This window comes from Crinia signifera, unplaced genomic scaffold (genome assembly GCF_055691185.1).
Source record: "Crinia signifera unplaced genomic scaffold, ASM5569118v1 HAP2_SCAFFOLD_226, whole genome shotgun sequence".
Taxonomy (NCBI): domain Eukaryota; kingdom Metazoa; phylum Chordata; class Amphibia; order Anura; family Myobatrachidae; genus Crinia; species Crinia signifera.
The window spans coordinates 72,501-93,608 of record NW_028142119.1 but is presented as its reverse complement, the minus strand read 5'-3'; the positions used below and the strand labels follow the sequence as shown (position 1 = coordinate 93,608).

The 21,108-nt window shown below is 49.4% G+C and overlaps 1 long non-coding RNA gene across 6 annotated transcripts in view; it reads left to right on the top strand.

The window, feature by feature from the left end:
• The first annotated feature begins 6,200 nt into the window (after window positions 1–6,200).
• The window catches only part of LOC146054254 (uncharacterized), a 61,206-nt gene continuing 46,298 nt past the window's right edge, over window positions 6,201–21,108 (top strand). For 3 of the 6 annotated variants that reach the window (XR_014468179.1, XR_014468180.1, XR_014468176.1), the window contains exons 1-3: window positions 11,461–11,794; window positions 12,009–12,200; window positions 20,458–20,681. This is a non-coding gene — a long non-coding RNA (uncharacterized LOC146054254). Of the gene's footprint in view, window positions 6,632–11,460; window positions 11,795–12,008; window positions 12,201–19,365; window positions 19,514–20,457; window positions 20,682–21,108 lie in introns of those variants that run through there. The other 3 variants (XR_014468177.1, XR_014468178.1, XR_014468181.1) reach the window with 3 other exon arrangements.

Sequence of the window (21,108 nt, the reverse complement as noted above, 5' to 3'; positions counted from 1 at the left end):
CTGGGCAGTGAAAATGAAAAATTACATTTTTTTACACAAAAATGCAGTTCTGGCTCAAAATTTTTCATTTTCAGAAGGTATGAAGGAGAAAAAGCACCCCAAAATCTGTGCCCCAATTTCTCCCGAGTACGGCAATGCCTCATGTGTGACCAAAAAGTGGCAGGACTCAGAAGGGAAGGAGTGATATTTGGATTTTGCAGCACAAATTCTGGTGGAATGTTGGTGGGTGCTATGTCGCATTAGCAAGACCCCCAAAGCACCAATACAGTGGAACCCCCCCACAAGTGACCCCATTTTGCAAACTACACCCCTCAGGGAATTCATCTAGGGGTATAGTGTACATTTCAAACCCCCAGGGGTTTCACCAATTTTGATACAACTGGGCAGTGAAAATGAAAAATTACATTTTTTTACACAAAAATGCAGTTCTGGCTCAAAATTTTTCATTTTCAGAAGGTATGAAGGAGAAAAAGCACCCCAAAATCTGTGCCCCAATTTCTCCCGAGTACGGCAATGTCTCACATGTGACCGAAAAATACCAGTTGGGTGCATGGCAGGACTCAGAAGGGAAGGAGTGATTTTTGGATTTTGCAGCTCAGATTCTGGTGGAATTTTGGTGGGTGCTATGTCGCATTAGCAAGACCCCCGAAGCACGGTGAAATTATGAACCTAATAATCCATAGATGTGTGGTATATTTTAAAACACTCCTTTATACATAGGCCGGGTTTGTCGGGGCAAGTGTCACACTGGAAAATAGTTTGCTTTCTTATTCCCTTTTTATAGCAAACTTTGCACCTTTTTTGTGTCCTGCCCTTTTTTCCAGTGGAGGGGATTTCATCAGGAAAATGCTGCCCTGGTACAATACGGGGGCCAGTACTAGAAGTACTGGGGCCCTCTGCCTGCTGGTTCCCAAATATTAGGCCCTTTATGACTTCCTCTTGAAAGTGCATAAATGTCACCCTCTGGCCGGTAGAACGGAATAGCACGTAAGCGTTATACAGTGCCATCTGGATGATATACACGGCCAGCTTCTTGTACCAGATTTTTGTTTTCCGCAGGGCACTGTACGGCTTCAGTACCTGATCTGAAAGATCCACTCCGCCCATGTACTTATTGTAATCCAGGATACAATTAGGTTTGGAGGTGTGGGTACTGGTACCTCGTACAGGGACGGAGGTGGTACTGTCTCCGTGAATTGTTGTCAGTATAAGGACATCCCTCTTGTCCTTATATTTGACCAACAACATATTTTCGGTGCATATTCCCCTGCTTTCACCCCTTCTCATTACTTGGGCAATGTGCGTTTTTGGGAGGCCTCTTTGGTTCTTGCGCACAGTACCGCAAGCTGCTGTACCTCTTGAACCAAGGGCCTTAAACAGGGGGATGCTGGTGTAAAAGTTATCCACATAGAGGTGATAACCTTTATCCAGGAAGGGGTGCACTAAATCCCAGACAATTTTTCCACTAACACCTACGAGGGAGGGGGGGCATTCTGGCGGTTCAATTCTTGAATCCTTCCCTTCATATACCCTAAACCTGTGGGTGTACCCTGAGGTGCTTTCACACAGCTTATACATTTTTATGCCATACCTTGCCCTCTTACTGGGAAGGTACTGGCGGAATTTAACCCTTCCTTTAAAATGTATAAGGGACTCGTCAATACAAATAAATTTTTCAGGGATGTACATCTCTGCAAATTTGGCACTGAAATGATCAATGACCGGCCTGACTTTGAATAGCCGGTCAAAGGTGGGATCATCTCTGGGAGGGCACTGTGCATTATCGTTGTAATGCAAAAATGTAAGGATCGTCTCAAATCGAGCCCGGGGCATGGCCATACGGTAAAATTGGGTGCTGTACAGAACATCTGTACTCCAATATTGCCTAATTTCTGGCTTTTTTACTATGCCCATATGAAACACCAGACCCCAAAACGTCATCATCTCTACTGCATCTACAGGGGTCCACCTAGCAAATGATGACGTGGGGTTTTGAGCAATAAACTGCTGGGCATATAAATTAGTTTGGTCCACCATTAAATTTATAAAATCATCAGAGAAAAATAATTTGAAAAAGTCAATTTCTCTGAGACCTGTGGAATCAAATTGGATTCCTGGCATGGCCAAAAACTCAGGAACCTGGGGCACAAAATTGTCTGGTGGTGGGGTCCATACGAGATCAATTATTGGGGGGGTCTCAGCTGCTCTACGGGGGCGTCTTTGAGGGGGTCCCTCATCACCAGAGGAGGAAGAGGAGCTTAAGACAAATCCTTCAAATTCCCCGCTTGCATCACTGGCTGTGTCAGAGTCAGAGGCAAGCATGGCATATGCCTCCTCCGCTGAATACATTCTTCTGGATGACTGGGATGACATTTGGGATGACATTTGGGATACCATTTTTATTTTTGTTTTACTGGTAGTGAAATGTTTCAACACGTGTATAGTGTAGGGGGGGGTACAAACTTTATTTCAACCCGGGGGGTATGTAGTGTGTAGTGTGTATGTAGTGCAGAAAAAAAAAATACTTTATACAGGAATTTGATCCCAATAAAAAAAAAAAAATTGAAGGGGTTAAAAAAAAAAAAAAAAGGTCCTGCGCCAAAAATTGAGCACAGATGTTGGTCAGTAACGTCCGTCACTGAACAGCGCTCAAAGGCAACAGGAATTTGATCAAAAAAAAAAAAAAATAGATCAACCCTGTGCCGAAAAAGCTGATCAGTGATGTACGTCACTGATCAGCGCACAGTGGCCACAGGACACCCACAAAATCACAGTGTGTGTAAAAAAAAAATTAAAAAAAGACCCCACAGCACTCTCAAAAAAAAAAAAGGTGATCAGTGATGCGACACTGATTACCAGTGAGGGGCAGCAGGTGCACAACCTTTGGTGCAACTGACAGTGCAACTGGCAGCAACTGACAGGTATATATAAAAAAAAAAACCCTGCGCCCCCAAAAAGTTGCTGATCAGCACAGATATACTGATCAGCACAAAAGGGGGGGGGGGGTAGCAGACACAAAATATACACTCTCTATCACTCTCTGTCACTATCTCTCTCTATCTCTCACTATCTATCACTATCTATCACTATCTATCACTATCTATCACTCTAGGACACTGCAGCAGCAGCACTGACAGTTATATGTATAAAAAAAAACCTGCACCCCCAAAAAGGGGGGGTAGCAGACACAAAATATACACTCTCTATCACTCTCTGTCACTATCTCTCTCTATCTCTCTATCTCTCACTATCTATCACTATCTATCACTCTATGACACTGCAGCAGCAGCACTGACAGTTATATATATAAAAAAAAACCTGCACCCCCAAAAAGGGGGGGTAGCAGACACAAATCTCTCTATCTGTCACTATCTATCACTATCTATCACTATCTATCACTCTATGACACTGCAGCAGCAGCACTGACAGTTATTTATATATAAAAAAAACCTGCACCCCCAAAAAGGGGGGGTAGCAGACACAAAATATAGCTCTCTCTGTCACTATCTCTCTATCTCTCTCTATCTCTCTCTCTATCTCTCTATCTCTCTATCACACTGCAGCAGCAGCAGGAAGTCCCAAGAAGTCAGATCCAGGAAGCGTCCAGCACGCTACAAGCAGTGATCAGGTGATCAGGTAAGGTATTTGCAAGGATCAGGTAAGTATTAGCAAGGATCAGGTCAGTATCACGGCAGATAGGCACGGTGACCGCTCTGCACGCTATTCCAGACCGGAATGGCGTCTGCAGCGCAGTCACCGTTAGTTTAAATGTCGCGCCTTGGCTGTGATTGGCTGTCGGTCCGACGGACCAATCACAGCCTTGGGGGCAGGTGGGGTGAGGGTGGGGTGAGGTGTCATCGTCACCGATGACCCCCTCATGCCCCCTGACGCCCGGCGGTGATTGACACCTGTGTTACCGAGCGTCTGATTCGCTGGTAACACAGGAAACCGCTGTGAATGGCTGTTCACACTGAACAGCCAATCACAGCGATCGCCGACGGGGGGGCGGCATCGCAGCCCCCCCTGGGCATGCAGGGACATGTCTGCTGTCAGGGACAGCAGACATCGTCCCTCTGTCACTGCGTCTCTAGACGCAGTGACAGTTTAAAGTCGTGACGTACATTTATGCCATGTGTCGGGAAGAACATCCCGGCCATGACGTAAATGTACGTCAAATGTCGGGAAGGGGTTAATATTTCGCTGTCCTTAATAAATGAATCAATAAACATCATGTTTTAGCCAATTCTCTGTTTCTTGGGTCACTTTATTAATGTACCTATAACATTAATCAGAACATTAATATATGCTAACCTAGATTGCCCCTTGTAGGAATACTTTATCTTTCTTTGCTTCCAAGTCTAATACATATTCCTGGGTGCGCCTCCCCCATTACCAATTGATACTTAATATAGTAATGCAGGGGTGAGATAGCTATACCAATTACAGGCCGTGCGGATTGATAACCTCTATCTATTAACCGGTATCAGCGGTATCAGATGGTCGAAAGTCATCAGGTCGACATACTGCAAAGTCGACATGGGTCTAGGTCGACAGGTCATTAGGTCAACATGGTCTAGGTCGACTGGGTTTTTCACTGGAATTTTGGTTTTTTTTTTGAGCCGACATGTGCTGACAGGCGGAATTTCATGCCCTACCATCCACTAGGGCAGGCGTTCCCAACCACGGTCCTCAGGACACACCAACAGTGCAGGTTTTAGTGATATCCAGGCTTCAGCACAGATGGATTAATCCAAATCACAGGTACTAATTAAGTCACCTGTGCTCAAGCCTGGATATCATTAAAACCTGTAATGTTGGTGTGCCTTGAGGACCGTGGTTGGGAATGCCTGCACTAGGGTGTGGTAGGAGAATAACATAGAGTGCCAAGCACAGCCAGACATGCGAGGGGATGCGGTGCACTTAATCCTGTGTCCATGTTGACTGTGTCGGCATTCGGGTAAAAAAAAAAAGTACAAAACCCCATGTTGAGCTAGACCATTTCGACCTAATGCTTTTTTGGACCAAATGACCTGTTGACCTGTTAACCTTGCAGTATGTTGACCTAATGACTGTCGACAATCTTTAGGTCGACCATATGATCCTTACCTGTTTCAGCAAGGAGTGTGAGGCCAATTTCTCTCCAGGGAATGGAGAAATATCTGTGTTTAGAGCCAGACTAGAATCACGTCTGTCTGTACGGGTTGCCCGTCAGGCCGCGCCCGCAGACAATAGATCGGGTATCATTTTTTTTTTTTTTTTATGTATGTTTGACAAAGGCCATACACTTCATTGGAGGTGAAGATCCGCAGACGAAGGCCAGAGCATACAGCTAATTGCTGCCGATCCTACTATTAAAAAAGAAAAAGGAATGTATTGTATACACAGAACATCAAACATGCCTTCCAACTTTTACCAATAGATCAGTGGGACCTGCATGCAGCTGGCCCTGGAAAGGGGTGGGGCTATGTGCAACGGGGGCGGGACCGGGCATCGAGGCCCCGGGTTTTCCATCTTCTTTGCCAGCGTACCCAGCCCCGTCTCTCCTTGCTGCACCTATCCAGCAATCACCGGCTGCCCCACAAAGCAGAGCAGCCATGATCACCTCCCCTCAAGGGACATCAGGGCAGGCTCCAAATAGCGGGACCGTACCACTGTAATCAGGACAGTTGGGAGGAATGCTATTCGTTTTCGGGACTTGTCTCCTGTCCTACATAACAGTTTATAGATGCTGTGACCAGGGGTGAGGGTCATTAAGTCAACAGTAATTAGATCTATTGGTCTGCAGTGAAAAGGTCTACATATGAAAAAGATCGACCTGGTTTAAATTGACGCTGAAAATGGTCGACACAATCCAAAAGGCTGCATGAAAAAGGTCAACACAGGAATAGGTCGACATGAGTTATTAAAGAAAATTGTGTATGTGGAAATCTGCTGACACGGGCACTGTATAAGTGTACAGCGACACGGACACACAGCTCCAATTTCTATTCACTTTTTCTTAATGCACTTTTTTAATTTTAACCTATTTTGCTGTTTTGTGCCAATGAATAAACTGTATATTCTACGCAGGGGCAGAGCGTCCATGGCGTCCCAGTCAGTGACTACCTCCATCAGAGCAGCCGTAATGGTAATTGGTCTGTACACAGTCTCCGTCCTGCCCCCACTTAAAGTTATTCCTCCTGGTTATATATGGTGGCTAATTATTAATATTATGTAGTTTGAGCAGAAAATATTGTGGTATCAGTGGATGAGTCAAAAACTCAGGCTGCTCCCGGATCCGAAGGCGCTACACCCCACGCCCCTGAAACAGCAGACACTGGAGGAGGATTCAAACCCGTGGTGGCTCAGCCTGAGTGGCTGTCCCAGACGCTGAACTAACGGTACACGCCACTGTACCAGCCACTCATACACGGACTGTCCGTGTATCTCGTAGCTACAATGCAGTGACGTCATTCACGCTGTGCCGCACCATCGCCACCTATTGGCAGCTGCTGGAACTACACCTGGCACATATTGCATCGTCATCACTGCTGCTCCCCCTACATGAGCACTCTGCCCCGGCTGCTCTGATGGAGGCAGTCACTGACTGGGACGCCATGGACGCTCTGCCCCTGCGTAGAAGAAGCGGCTGGTAAGTGCACATGTGCAGAACACCCCCTGAGCATTGAGCAACCTGTGGGTGAGGACTGGAGCTCAGTCTGTATGTTGGTCATGTATGTGACTCCCACAGGGCTGCTGTATGGTGCTACTGGGGATATCTATGTGTATGGGCATACCAGTGTATCCTCAGCAGCGCTACTCTATGGCTCAGGTTGTAATATCTCAGCCCCAGTGCTGTCTGCATTATTATACACTGTATATTATCTATCTGCTTTCCCAAAGTGTGACACAGGTGTATATAGACCAGATTATAATCTATGGAAAGCCTCTGTGTGTATACCATATGTTCTCTCTCTCTGCTGCAGTAGCTATGCGCGCTTTGCTATGTTCTATGATAATAAACACATGTGAGTGTAATGGTAAATATGTGCCCGGCATGCCAATGTGGTGAGATACAGGTGCGCCAAACCGTACAGGCTAGCAAACTGCACGTAGCCATTAGTGCAGATGTAGGAAAACTGGGCATACTGTATATAGGCTGGGATCACTGCTGCGTTCAGGTGACACCAAGTACATGTACGGGATTGCTTGCTGGATGGTTATACCATACCTCCCAACTGTCACGATTACAGCGGGACAGTCCCGATTTTCGGGTCCTACCCACCCACGGCAGGCATTGTCCCGCTGCGGGGGGTGGCAGTTGGGAGACCCCCAATCTAGTAGAATAGATGCTGTGCGCATGCGCACAGCGTCTATGGTACTTGTGTAGTTTCACGGCGCCGGAAGTGCAGAGGCTCGCGTGCCGCTCTAGCTATGAAACTTGGCAGCCTGCCAGAGGCTCTGATTAACCGTGCGCGTGCCGCTCTAGCTCTGTCTGACTGAGCTTGTGCCGCACTAGCTGTATGTAAACAGCGTAGCTGCCGGCCAGCAGCAGCGCTGACAGGTCAATGTCACTGTGGCACTTGTAGTTCCACAGTGAAATAGGCAGCGCCTGGGCACCGCTGACAACGGGGGTATGTTAAAGTGCACACCCCGGCACAGCGATGCCGGCGCTTCTAAACTGTACGCGAGATTCAGACGCAACTGCGTTTGAATCTCGAGTCACATAGATAGCCGCTAAGAAGCCGGAAAGCCTGGATTCAGACGCTAAAGCGTTAGAATACAGGCGCCTTGCAAGCCGCAAAGGTGTTGGGGCTTGTAAACCCAGACGCAAATGCGTCTGGATTTACTTAGGTGAAGGGGTACATTTAAATTTAGACGCAAAAGCATTTAAATTTAGGTGGCCCTAGGGGAACACTATTGAAACCCACCCTCAGTGCCACTAGTGGACGCCACAGCTGTGGACCGTGTAAATCCAACTATCCACGGCCACCCGAAGCGTGGCGGTACGCGTCCTACGACCTTTTCATACCCCCACTATCCACGTCAGCGTGGAGTTGAGAATAGAATAGTGTGGCGAGCGCAGCGAGCCCGAAGCGTGGCGAGCGCACGCTGATACCTTCACAGCTATCCGCGTCCCCTCGCGGGCTTCACAGGTGTCAGCGTAAGCCCGAAGCGTGGCGAGCGGACGCTGACACCTGTGAAGCCCGCGAGGGGACGCAGATAGCTGTGAAGGTATGCGTGTCCCCTCGCGCGGCTCACTGCGCTCGCCACGCTTCGGGCTCTGTGGCTCGCTGCGCTCGCCACACTATTCTATTCTCAACTCCATGCCGAAGTGGATAGTGGGGGTATGAAAAGGTCGTAGGACGCGTACCGCCGCCCCTCGCGGGGCTCTCCACGCTTCGGGTGAGCGTGGATAGTGAGGCTGATTCAGGAACACATTCACCTCAGTGTCTCATACAGGGCTACTGCTGACTGACTACGCAAACTGCGTAGCTCCCTGACTGACTACGTAACGCTGTCCGCGCACGTCTAAGCCGAAGTGCCGGGAGTGTGAATTGAGACGCTAAATAAGTTAGCGTCTACATTGGGAACACCAGCGGTGTGCCGGGGTTTGCGATGTGCCGGGGTGTGCGATTTATAAGCCCCGTTTGTTTGTTTTTAAGCCCCGTTTGTCTGTTTTTTACACGATACACTTCATTACATTTGGCACGCGCAGCGCTACGCTACCTGGCAGGCTGCCAAGTTTCATAGCTAGAGCGGCATGCGAGCCTCTGCAATTCCGGGGCCGTGAAACTACACAAGTACCGCGTCTATTCTCGTATGAAAATGAGGTCGCGGCTAATTAGCATAAGCTGTGCCCTCATTTGCATACGCCCCACCCCCTATTTCCCCAACACAGAAGTTGGGAGGTATGTTATACAGGGATTATTGTCACATTAGTTATACTGTAGTCTAAAGTGTATACTGTATTATCTACTATCCTAATGGGGCATACACACAGGGGGCGGGATGTACTAAAGGGAAAATGTGGTAAAACGGGGGTTTTACCGCATTTCCCTATGTACCATTACCCGTCCGCCCCGTCTCCGCCTGGCAGGGTATCGCCACCTCTGGGTGGCGATACCCTATAGATGCCTATGGGCTTCTATCGCCGCCCACCGTCCTTGCGACCTCCCCCCCCCTCCCGTCCTCCATCGATCTCCTCCTCCCCCAGCAGGTGTCACAGCCGGGAGGACATCCGGCTGTAGGGAGGAGGAGGAGAGGCAGGGGGACACTGACAGCCGCCAGGATGTGACAGAGACCCCCGCACACCACATTACAGGTATCGCGGGGGTCTCCGTCACCGCAACCCGATGCTAGCCGCATATGTTAGTACATATGCGGTAGCATCGCGGCGGCTGGCAGACGAGGGTCAGTGATGTACATTAATACATCCCGCCCAGGGGGATATGAGGCTTATTTCTAAGTGAGAAAGTAGGGGAGAGGAGGAGAGCACACTGAGTGTCTAGGTCCACTCAGTGTGCTCTCCTCCTCTCCCCTATCCCTATTACATGTATTTTGATCTGTATTAGCTTAAAATCGTTTAGTCGGAGCGGTATGCCAGTTCTCACTGGACCGCTCAGTCAGAGGCGCTACTTGCGTGACGTCCGCAGCGCTCAGATCTGACTCCTAACAGACGGAGATCTCCGGCGCTGACTCTAACACGCCGGAGCTCCTCTGCAGGGTACACGTCCTCATTGACGCGGCTCTCCCTCTCATTTGCGGCGCGCAGTGCTGGTGCAGAGGTGGCAGATCTCACCAGACACGCACCGCTTGAGGGGTGACCCGCGGGGCACCATATTGCCTACCCTATTTGTGATGTGAAGTAATCTGATCAGTAACATCACAGGGGAACATAAACCCAGATAATTTTGTTACCAGCAGATCAGTAATAGGCGACTTAAACGCACAAAATTCCACTGTGGAAAACTGTACAATAAACCATTATTACTAATACATAGAATCTAACCAACATCTAGGAGGATATTGAGTTGGATCACACTGAGTAAGGATTTCTATCCTTTTTAAACCTACACTGTGTGTGTCTTTATGTGTCACTGTCTGTCTATATTTCGCTACATTCTTTTAAACATATCCAAATAAAAGTTAAATTTTACTTTCTTAATAACCTGTGCACCACACAGAGACATACTTTCTCTTCTTTCCAAAAATTGTCAAACCTGTGTCCAGTGGTAGCACACCCTCCCTACTCACGGTTAACCAACCGATGTACAAATACACTGAGGGTAAATGAGAACAATACTGCTTTGATAAAACCTGTGCGACTGATTGCCCCACGTTCCCCTTTCCCCAAAACTCATTTATTTCTAAGTGATCTGACTAGATCGCTTAGAAATGAAAAAAGGATCACTCCACGTGTATACCCTCTGGTGATGACGATTGCGCGGTCCCGCGCGTCGCTGTTGCCTGACTAGATTTACACATTTGCATCCAGTTATAAATCTAGTCATCGCCAGTGTTCTCACACCAGAGAACACTGGCCGTGACAGATTGTTCAGCACACAATGCTGAGCCATCTGTGCTTAACTGCAAACTTAGCGCAGAGGCTCACTTGCACTGTGTGTGCACAGCTTTAGGGATGGACGTCTTTGCAATTGATGACAATAGTGCAACTGCCCATTGATTGTGGCATACTATGCAATGGATGACCATCAATGTTTTTACCTATTGATGGTGATCCATTTTCTTTGACTGATTGGATTGTGGGCCAATCAAAACATGTAGGCGGTGCTTCATGAGTGTTGGGGCAGAGCTATGCTGGTGGTAAGGGTTGCTGGTCTTACTGTACTGCATATTAAAATAATAATAATAAAAAATATATATATAATTTATGTAAGGTGCTAAACAACATATAATGGTGATTCAATTGTTTTGTGCACCCGTAGCTCTTGCCTAATGTAGTGGGAGCTAATGAATTGTTCGCAGCACTTGCCCTGGTCTTGTCGGCTGCATTTTTGCGCCCTAAATAAACTAGATGCAGCTTATTGCCCTACTGTGCGTGAAGGGTGCGAGGAGAAATCCAGGTGAGGTGCAGCCTGGGAGTCGGGTCACCAAACAATTGACTTTGATTTTAAAGCTTGTTTGTCACTGAGCGTATGTTGCAGGCATGTCCAAAATGTGGCCCTTCAGCTGTTTTGAAACTACACATCCCAGCATGCCTTGACATAGTTTTAGTATTCCCTAATAGCAAAACTGTGGCAAGGCATGATGGGACTTGCAGTTTCACAAAAGCTGGCGGGCCATAGTTTGGACATGATTGGTGTATTGGGTTCATTAGCTGTTCACTAGCATTTTGCACAAACCACTTTGGCACATATGGAGATGTAATCTCTTTATTAGTGTTTTTATTAGTCTTGCACTCTACTATTACATATAATGCATGCCTTGACACCGTTTCACCGTTCGTGACACCCAAAATGTCGTTAAAATATTTGTTCCAACCAGATTGTTGCTCGGAAAATGTCCAAACTTTTTTTATTTCTTTACATTTTTGAAATACACAAAATGTTAAAATTGGATGTGAATTTCTACTTCATTTCCTTACATACAGGGAGCAACTTCTATCAGTCACCCCACCTTGACAAAGTGCCCAGCGAGGCATGAAACAGGTTGGAGACTTTGCTGCTGCCCGAAGTACCGACACGCCAGTCGCTGACGTCAGCAAGCCGCGCCCCGGGACCAAAGCCGCAACAGAAGATTCCACCCAGAAGCGGACAGCAACTGAGCTGAGGAATACCGCTGCCTCTGTAAGGTTAGGGTTAGTAGGGACAGCACGACAATCTCCCTCTCTCACCTCACATCCTCCAAAAGGAGTGTAAACATTATTTTACTAATACATTTTTACTTTACAGGTGTCACTCGTATAAACTTATCCCATCGCTCTTTTTTACCCCTCAGAACCTTTGCATTTATGAGAGCTGCTATACCATCAGTGCAGTTGATTTAACATTTTTCTCCTCACTTAGGATTATGTGCCACCGAAGAAGGACGGTGAATGTGAGACACCCAGCAGCAGCCGTCCCTATGTGTTCAGAAGAGGGATCAAGACCCAGGATTCCAAGACTGTGCCTTAACCTCACTCATTGATAAATGAGAGAGACAATGACCATAAGATCCTGAAACTCACCAACAAAATCATCCAGCTGCTGACCGGAGAGGTGACTGCTGGGAATAGGTCATTATACAGTAACACCGGGGGAGGTGACTGCTGGGAATGGGACATTATACAGTAACATCGGGGGTTGTGACCAGAGAGATGACTGCTGGGAATGGAACATTATACAGTAACACCGGGGGATGTGACCGGAGAGGTGACTGCTGGGAATGGGGCATTATACAGTAACAATAGGGGATTTGACCGGAGAGGTGACTGCTGGGAATGGGTCATTATACAGTAACACCAGAGGATGAGACCGGAGAGGTGACTGCTGGGAATGGGGCATTATACAGTAACAATGGGGGGGGGGGTGACCAGAGAGGTGACTGCTGGGAATGGGACATTATACATTAGCACCGAGGGATGTGACCAGAGAGGTGACTGCTGGAATGGGGAATTATACAGTAACACCGGAGAGGTGCCCGCTGGGAATGAGGCATTATACAGTAACATCGGGGGATGTGACCAGAGATGTGACTGCTGGGAATGTGGAATTATACAGTAACACCGGGGGAGGTGACTGCTGTAAATGGGACATGATACAGTAACATCGGGGGATGTGACCTAAGAGGATACAGCTGGGAATGGGACATTATACAGTAACACCTGGGGATGTGACCGGAGAGAAGACTGCTGGGATTGGGACATTATACAGTAACACGGGGGGATGGAAATGGGACATTATACAGTAACACCGGGGGATGTGACCGGAGAGGTGACTGCTGGGTATGGGACAGTATACAGTAACATCAGAAGAATGTAACCAGAGAGGTGTCTGCTGGGAATGAGACATTATACAGTATCACCAGAGGATGAGACCGGAGAGGTGACTGCTGGGATTGGGGCATTATACAGCAACACAGGGGGATGTGACCAGAGAGGTGACTGCTGGGAATGGGAGAGAGAGGGTGGAGAGAGAGAGGGTAGAGAGAGAGAGAGGGTGGAGAGAGGGTGAGGCGAGAGAAAGAGGGTGGAGAGAGGGTGAGGCGAGAGAGGGTGAGGCGAGAGAGAGAGAGAGAGTGAGGGTGAGAGAGAGTGAGGGTGAGGCGAGAGAGAGGGTGAGGCGAGAGAGAGGGTGAGGCGAGAGAGAGAGAGGGTGAGGAGAGAGAGAGAGAGAGGGTGAGGAGAGAGAGAGGGTGAGGCGAGAGATAGGGTGAGGCGAGAGAGAGAGAGGGTGAGGCGAGAGAGAGAGAGGGTGAGGCGAGAGGGTGAGGCGAGAGAGAGGGTGAGGCGAGAGAGAGAGAGGGAGAGAGGCGAGAGAGAGGCGAGAGAGAGAGAGGGTGAGGTGAGAGAGAGGGTGAAGTGAGATAGGGTGGAGAGAGAGAGAGAGGGTGGAGAGAGAGAGGGTGGAGAGAGAGAGAGAGGGTGGAGAGAGAGATGGTGGAGAGAGAGAGAGGGTGGAGAGAGAGAGGGAGAGAGAGAGGGTGGAGAGAGAGAGGGAGAGAGAGAGGGTGGAGAGAGAGAGAGTGAGGCGAGAGAGAGAGAGGGTGAGGCGAGAGAGAGGGTGAGGCGAGAGAGAGAGAGAGAGGGTGAGGCGAGAGAGGGTGGAGAGAGAGAGAGGGTGGAGAGAAAGAGGGTAGAGAGAGAGAGAGAGAGAGAGAGTGGGTGGAGAGAGGGTGAGGCGAGAGAGAGAGGGTGAGGCGAGAGAGAGGGTGAGGCGAGAGAGAGAGAGGGTGAGGCGAGAGAGAGAGAGAGGGTGAGGCGAGAGAGAGAGAGAGTGAGGCGAGAGAGAGAGGGTGAGGCGAGAGAGAGAGGGTGAGGCGAGAGAGAGAGAGGGTGAGGCGAGAGAGAGAGGGTGAGGCGAGAGAGAGAGAGAGAGAGGGGGGGTGAGGCGAGAGAGAGAGGGTGAGGCGAGAGAGAGAGAGAGAGGGTGAGGCGAGAGAGAGAGTGGAGAGAGAGAGAGAGGGTGGAAAGAGAGAGGGTGGAGAGAGAGAGGGTGGAGGGTGGAGAGAGAGAGAGGGTGGAGAGAGAGAGAGAGAGGGTGGAGAGAGAGAGGGTGGAGAGAGAGAGAGAGGGTGGAGAGAGAGAGAGAGGGTGGAGAGAGAGAAAAGGAGAGGGGGTATGGAGGAGGGGAAGTGAAGGAGAGGAGGGGGGAGTGGAGGAGCAGAGAAGGGGAGGGGGTGCGGAGTATAGGAGGTGAGCAGGAGGGAAGCGAGAGGAGGAGGGGAAGCAGAAGAGGAAGGGGAGCTGAGGAGTGAGAGGAAAGAAGAAAGGAAAGTAGGGGAGGGGGTGAGGAGTATTGGAAGCAAAAGAAAGGAGGGGGAAACAGGAAAGGAGGAGGGGGAGCGGAGGAGGTGGTTGGGGAGCTGAGGAGGAGGGGAGAACAGAGAGCAGGAGCAGATAAGAAGAGGGGGAGAGGAGGAGGAGAGGAGGCATGGAGGAGGTGCAGAGAAGGGAGCGCAGTGCAAGCTGGTGCTGGGTACCTCCTGTGACAATCAGCAGCGATGGTAGCGATGATTTTGCTGCCCCTGCTCCTGGGCAGACTGGGTCTGCTGCACTTTCTCTTCTTCTGTGCTAGTCATCTCTTCCTGCTCCATCTCCCCGGCGCTGGGTCTTCTCTTCCTGTACCCCAGCACAGGTTCACTGGCAGTCAGAGAGAGAAAAGTGTGGGGAAATTGGTGAGGAGAGCAAAAGAGGGGAAAGGGAGAGCTGGGGAGAGGAGGAGGGGAAGGAGGAGAGGGATCAGAGAAGAAGGAGCAAAGGAGTGGAGGAGGGGGATCAGAGAAGGAGCAAAGGAGTGGAGGAGGAGAGAAGCGGACATGTAGAGAAGTAGCACAGAAGGCACTGTGTACCTCTTGTCATTGGTGCTGCATGGTACATGATCAGCAGCGATTGAAATGCTCCTCCTCCTCCGACGAAAAGTGGTGGGGAGGAGAGAGAGAAGGGGAGCAGAGAAGAGGAGGAGTAAGAGGAGGGAGAGTAGAGGAGGAGAGGAGAAGGGAGAGCAGGAGAAGAGGAGAGGGGTGAGGAGGAGGGGAAGTGCAGGAGAAGAGGGGAGGGGGAGAGGAAGAGAGGGGAAGCGGAGAAGTGAGAGAAGGGGAGGGGGTGCGGAGGAGATGAGGTGAGCAGGAGGGAAGCAAAGGAGAGGAGGAGGAGGGGTAGTGGAGGAGGGAAAGAGATGTGGTAGCTGAGGAGAAGAGGAGCGGAGACAAGGAGAAGGGAAAGCAGGGGAGGGGTGAAGAGGATTGGAAGCAGAAGAAAGGAGGGGAAGCAGAGGAAAGGAGGAGCAGAGGAGAGGAGGAGCGGAGGAAGGGAAGCTGAAGAGAGGTTGTGGGGGAGGAGAGGGGGGGAGGAGAGGAGAGTAGGAGGGAGCGGAGGATGGAGAGTAGATGAGGAGGAGGTGGGGGAGCTAAGGGAAGGAGTAGGAGGAGTTATGAGGCTGCTGATCCCTGTGTGTGGTTATATATCTCTTATATATTTGGCTACATCTGTCACTCAAAGTGTGTCTGGAGCTATAACGCTGGGTGGAGCCTCTGACTCACATGATTGACTCACATGACAGAGAACCAGCCCAGTGAGCCCACAGACAGTGCCAGACACCCTCTGCCTCTCCATGTTACACAGCAAAGACACAACTACTCACCAGACACACCAGGTGAGCGCCCCACACCTCTATACCTCCCAACATGACCCTCTCCAGGAGGGACAGAATGCTCTGTTTGTGGACTTCCATCTTAATTTATGATTGTCATCACCTGTCATTTTAAACAGGGTACTTGACAAGAAAGGTGTTTAAGCACAGGTGATGGTAATCCATAAATTAAGAAGAAAGTCCAGAAACAGAGCAATGTGTCCCTCCTGGAGAGGGTCATGTTGGGTATGCACCTCCCCCCCCCCCCCCCATTCACGGCATCCCCACGATTAAATGGCACATGCAAAACACTGACATGGCTATGGTCGACAATGAAAAAGGTTGACAAGATTTATTTTTCACTTTTTCAATGTTTTCATATTCATTCTCATGTGTCGACATGGACACCAATGAAGTGCCACACTTATGTCAACATTTACATGTGTTGACCTTTCTGTGCTGATTTTTTCTAGTGGCGATTCGCAGCACACCCGGTGACTCCCACGATCCTCCCTCCCACGATTCGCGACAACCCCCCGGGCCCCCCCTCCCACGGTTCATGGTGCCACGATTCGCGGCACCCACACCCCCCCCCCCCCGCATCCCCCCCTCCCGCAATTCTCGGCATCCACCCACGACCCCTCCTCCCGTGATTCGCGGACACCCCTCACCTCCTCCCTCCCCCCCCCACCCCCGCGCGCGATTCACGGCAACCCCAGGATTAAATGGCACATGCAAAACACTGGCACGGCTATGGTCGACAATGAAAAAGGTTGACATGAGTTTTGAAGATTTATTTTTCTTTTTTTTGAATGTTTTCATATTCATTCTCATGTGTCGACATGGACACCGATGAAGTGCCACATGTGTTGAACTTTCTGTGTTGATTTTTTCTTGTAGCAATTTTTTTCCAGTGACAACTATGAACTATGTGCACGTCCACCTACACATCATCAACCAATTCTTTGTATAATATATAACACCTGTTCTGTTTCACTGTAGGTGTTTTAAGTCAGACCTTTACCTGCTACTATTACTGTTTATGTAAATGCATTCTGAATGACAGCAACATCCTACCATCCTTCTACACGAATATATAACCAACTAGGTGAATTATCGCGCCCCGTGCCCCCCCCCCCCTCCCGCAATTCACGGACCCCCCGATCACTACCCAGCCTCCTTTTTTCCTGTGTCGTGACCTCCGCCAGTGGGAGCCGCTGACTCAGAAACACCCTACTATACTATTGAACACACACACCTAAACAACATGCACACACAGCCCCCCCCCCCACACACACACCCACAAATGTCACTGTACCATCCACACTATCAATGTACATCTTACTCTGTAACCGCTTTTTAATTAAACAAAACAAGACACACCCCCTTCCACATCATATGCTCTCTATTTAACACATTTCACCTATAACTCAAGTTGCAATGCAGACCATCTTTCATACAATTCTAACCATCTTTCTCATATACAAATGTTCACAAATTAAGGGGGCGCAGCCCCTTACGACGGTGTGATGAGCGCCCGTAGGCAGGGCCGTCTTTTCATATGGGCTTAATGGGCACTTGCCCAGGGGCCCCAGGTGTATAAGGGCCCTATTCTGATAGCTGAGGATCCCCTTTTTCCAGGGATACCAGAATTTTGAAAATCGGCCCTGGGGAACTGGAGATATCCAACTTCAAAGCAGCAGTCCACATCCGACCTGTTAATTACAATTCCCTGTTATATTTCTCAGGTTTTCTCTGACATAGAGTTTTTCTGAGAGTATATTCCAAAACCTGGGACTCTCCCCTTTCTGAAGACACTAGCATGCCCAGAACCAGAGATATCAGCCTTCCAGCAGCCGGTCCCTGCTCCAGCTCCAAACGTCTGGTGTACAGTTTTATATTTTTGTCAATGGATTGCTCTGGCTCCTGATCTCTGATCCCCAAGTCCCCAGAACCTCCTGAAAGTTGGGACTCTAGGTTTTTATACTAGTGAAGGCTAAGAAATCTATTTCCAGATAATGGCGATATCTGCAGTCAACAACCTGCCCTTCCACCGGAAAATGACGAATATTAAGCCCACTCCGTTATCCAACCTTCCCCTGCGTATAAAACACCCCCTACCTCCCTGGAAGTCATTTACAAGGGACCCTTCATTCAGCTCAGTGCCCCCTTCCACACGTTAGTGTTCACCCTCCCACCACCTGTGCAGTAAAGGAGTAATTAGCAGAAGTTACTGCTCCAGGTCCTACATGTTGAGTGGAAGATAGAGCACCTCCTGCCACCCGTGGGACATCAAAGCTGCTGCTGCAAGCACCCCCCCACCCCTAGGAGGGGAGAATGGGTAAGGGCCCCAGTGCATTGCTTTGCCCAGGGGCCCACACTGTTGTTAAGATGGCCCTGCCCGTAGGGCGCGATGAATCACCTAGTGTATATATATAATCCTTGTCTATATGACAAATGGATGGCCACCCACGGGGGTAATTATCAATGGTGTGATCAGTGAAAAACCTTGATGGTATGGAATTATAAACAGTGAGCCATCGATGGTTTGCACCCATTGATGGTTGTCCCTTCTGTAGGGAAGAACACCTACTTCCCCCACCATTTTTGACTAACTAGTGTCTTCCCCTTGTTTCTCCTTCCATTCCTCTAATCGTAAAAAGTAATATGTATTTGGTTGTTAACCATCGATGGCTGATGGTTCTCTGCCATCTTTTGCAGAGTCCTTAGCTTAGCACTGCCCCCAATGGGCCGCATCTACCAACAGCAGCTCTCTAGCATCACAAACCATCGATGTTTTGCCTATTTGTAATGTACTTTGTATTGGTAGCTTTGGATCCCTTGGTGCAGCATATAAATAAAGGATGATAATAATAATGCAGCCCATCGATCGCCAACCTTAGCAACGTATGTTTGCGCACGTGTGTGTGGGAATACATACTACAATCTCTACCCCAACTACACGATTAGAATCAGCCTCCTGACATCGCTTACCTGCCCGATGCATCTGGAAGCTTAGTGGATTAACTAGCGCACCTTACTAAGCGCACACAGGTATAGTTCATTACCTGCGTTACAATTGCTGGGGTCTTTATATTATTTATTGACTACTAATTATCTAGCACAATTCTATAGTTATTCTCTAAAGCTGGGTACACAACGCAACAATCCTTATAAAGCGATGGGCCGCTCCGATGTATCACACCTGCGTGCACACTGAACGTCACGGTGTTGTGCCATATAATGTAACATATGTATAATTCAGCTGCACAGTATGAATAAGGGTCCCTAGAGGATGAGGTGGGTCCACTGCGGGGTTCCCTCTGTACCCCTAGAGGCCAGTGCAACCCTAGTCCCTTCTAAGGTGCAGCATCCCAAATGGGACAATGCGACCACGCGGCTTATCAAACTATGATTTGGGAACAGTGTATGACAAATCGAGTAGTGCGTGCACTAGGTTAGTACAATGGGTTACCTTGGTGAGTGATTTAGGAATACATTCTGTTTCTAGGGCTGGGCTGCCTGCTAGATAGGCTGTATGCCCGCCCTTGTCTGTGAGGATTGGACACATGTACACATGACCTGTGATTGACAGAGGAGCCAATCCGCGTGTGCCGCCTCCCAGCTGCCCCGTCTTCCAGATCACAGGACAGTGGACGCGTACTTCCGGGAGCTGCGCCGCCTGGACCACAGGAGGAGACTGGTCAGCCCTGCAGCGCTGCCCTGGTGTGGACCGTCTGGTGGTGAGTACAGTCAGACTGCTGCATGATGTCGCCGGCTACCCCCGCTGCAACCATGTCCTGACTGCCTCTCCTTCCTCCACCCTCCCACGCTGCTGCCTCGGCCTCCCGTTTACTGCTGCACCAGCCGCCCTCCTCCATTTCTACATACAGTATAAGGGTGACATTTTGATGGCTTACAATTTAAGGGGCTGTTGTGATGAAAGACAGTGTGGGGCTGGTGCGATGGTGACAGTGTGGGGCTGTTGCAATGGGGAGACTACAGTGCGGGCTGGAGCAATGGGGAGACTACAGTGTGGAGCAGGTGCAATGGGGAGACTACAGTGTGGGGCTGGTGTGATGGGGACAGTGTGGGGCTGGTGTGATGGGAGACTACAGTGTGGGGCTGGTGCGATGGGGACAGTGTGGGGCTGCTGCGATGGGGGACAGTGTGGGGTAGGTGCAATGGGGTTAGGGTTTTTTTCCTTGAAATGCCGCCTGCCACCGCTGGGAATAAAGAATAATCCGCGTGGCATTATGTGAATTTTGGCTCAATCCGCGTGGCATTATGTGAATTTTGGCTCAATACGTTTGGCATAATGTGTAAGGGGCAAGTATAATGGGGTCTATTATTTTGTTGCAGAATGTGTAGAAGTGGTATATGGTGTGGAACACTACACAAGGCCAATTTTGAGTGTCCACACCCTCTTTTCCTGAGCGCTCGCGCACAAATGTGTTGACACTATTGACACCAAGGTGGGCCTGTGTACTTTAAATGCCAGGACCTATTTTTAATCCCCTTCCCGCCCTTTATCTGCTCTCTGAGCGTGCACACTGGCACCATCTCTTTGCAAGTTTTTGAACAGGATTCTCCTAAACTCACTATGCCGCTATTTTTACATACTGTTGTAGACCAGCATTTTTTTTTTTTAAATATGGATGTTTTCCTCCTCTTCCCTCCCCTTCAGGATGCTACTAAAACCTTGCTGCCACTGAGGACCCCCAGGACGTTGCTCAGGACACCGCCCAACATAGACGGGAAGGATACAGGCGGGGAGACAGCTGCCCCAACTCCGCCCCCAGGGCGCTGCGGCAGAGAACACAGCCCAACGCTGCTGGGAACGACGCTGAGGAGGAGAGAGGTGCCCTATCCGACAGATGCTGCAGTACCCCCACCTGCGACCGATTCTATGTGAGTGCACTCTTCGGTCACGACTGGCGAAGAGTATGTCTTGGGGGGGGGGGGGGAGTGAGGGAGGGGAGAGGAGGTGCAAGATGAATCTGCTTTGGGCTAAGGGAAGAGGTGTGGCATGATGCTAGGTGGTGGGTTGTGATTACATGTAATGGGCATTAAGGGGTTTAGCAGTGGTGTCAAACTCATGGCCCTCCAGCTGTTGTGGAACTACACTTCCCAGCATGCCCTACCACAGATTTTAGCGATCCATTATATAAAATCTGTGGCAGGGCATGTAGGGATGTGTACTTCCACAACAGCTGTAGGGCCGTGACTTTGACACCACTGGGTTAAGGCATACTTTTTAAATATGTTATAGGTACACGGTAACACCATAATGTCCCCCCTTCTGTTATTTTGTTTGTTTAAAATAAAATTGATGGCG